Raw genomic sequence first — 1,494 nt, 5'->3', positions numbered from 1 at the left:
TTGAAGATACATTTCATTAAAGTTCTAACGTTTTAAACATGAGTGTTTCTAGAAAAGAAGCACGATCGGACATTGCACACTTAATTTTGCATTAAAATTCGCACTTTTTTTTTTTACGTGTTTCAAAAAATGATTTTTCATCGTAACTCTCAAAGTTTATGCTTGATTTGTCATGAAAATTCAGGCCTGTTTCGATTTTAGTTTATTACTGAGGAGCACTTGAATAATAGAAAATAGGAATTATCAATCAAATTTCCAAAATCTACAATATCAATATGGTTTCTTTCCAAACATTGTCCGCCTTAAGACTGTTTTTACTCTAAAAAAAAACTGTTTCCTTTTTAACTTTTGAAGAGAGAATAATATTTCTCATAAAGACTTGTAACGTTTTAGTCACGAGTTTTTTCTATAAAGTTAACACAATCGGGCGTTTCACACTTAATTTTGCATTAAAATACGCACTTTTTTGCGTATTTCAGAAAAACGATTTTTTTCATCAAAATTACCTGGAAATATTTCAAAAATTTCGGGAAATTTTTTTTTTCCGAGTTATTCGATTAAAAAAAAAGGTGCATTTAATATATGCTTTTCAAAATGAATCTTCTTTCATCAAAACTCCCAAGATTTGTCAGGAATATTCCCGATAGTTTCGATTGTATTCCTGAGGAGAATTTAAACAATAGAAGGACTTGGAAAAATAGGAATTTTCATTCAAAATCCCTAAATATGTAAAGACATTACGACTTCTTTTCAAATTTGGTCCACTTTTTCTAGTTTTTGAAGCGACATAATATTTTTCATTAAAGTTTTCGTTTACAAAGTCACAGCCGTATATGATAAGTAACGAAACCCAAAATGTGTTTTATACAATCGTTATTCCAAATGTACAAAACATAATTAGTAACCTTTAGTTCAAATCCCTTGGAACTAGGGGGTGGTGGTGGTGAGTCAAACATCTAGCTTCTGTCGATTTATAATAACAGGAGCCAAGTAGTAAAAATACTTAGAACTTAGAGCAGACCTGGACAGTAGAACAGATTACAGTGATGAATGAGTTAGTTTTGAATTTCGTGCAAGCCGTCCCTAATTTAGCATTGAAATAGTAGAGGGAAGGCAGCTAGTCATCACCACCCACCGCCAACTCTTGGGCTACTCTTTTACCAACGAATAGTGGGATTGACCGTCACGTTATAACGCCCCCCACGGCTGAAAGGGCGAACATGTTTGGTGGGGACGAGGACTCGAATTGCAGGTTGTGCAACAACTTTAAACAAATAATGGCTGGAGACGGCTTGAATGGGTAATGAAGAAAAACTTTAATATAACAGCAAATGTACAGCGTTTCGACAAGGTTTTGTCATCCTCAGGAATATGATGATGACAAAACCTTGTCGAAACGTTGTACATTTGCTGTTATATTAAAGTTTTTCTCCATTACCCATTCAAGCCGTCTCCAGCCATTATTTGTTTAAAGTTGTTGCACAACCTGCAATT

The sequence above is a fragment of the Limulus polyphemus genome, unplaced genomic scaffold (genome assembly GCF_000517525.1).
Source record: "Limulus polyphemus unplaced genomic scaffold, Limulus_polyphemus-2.1.2 Scaffold3145, whole genome shotgun sequence".
Classification (NCBI taxonomy): domain Eukaryota; kingdom Metazoa; phylum Arthropoda; class Merostomata; order Xiphosura; family Limulidae; genus Limulus; species Limulus polyphemus.
The sequence above is the reverse complement of the archived record's forward strand: the minus strand, read 5'-3'. Positions refer to the sequence as shown.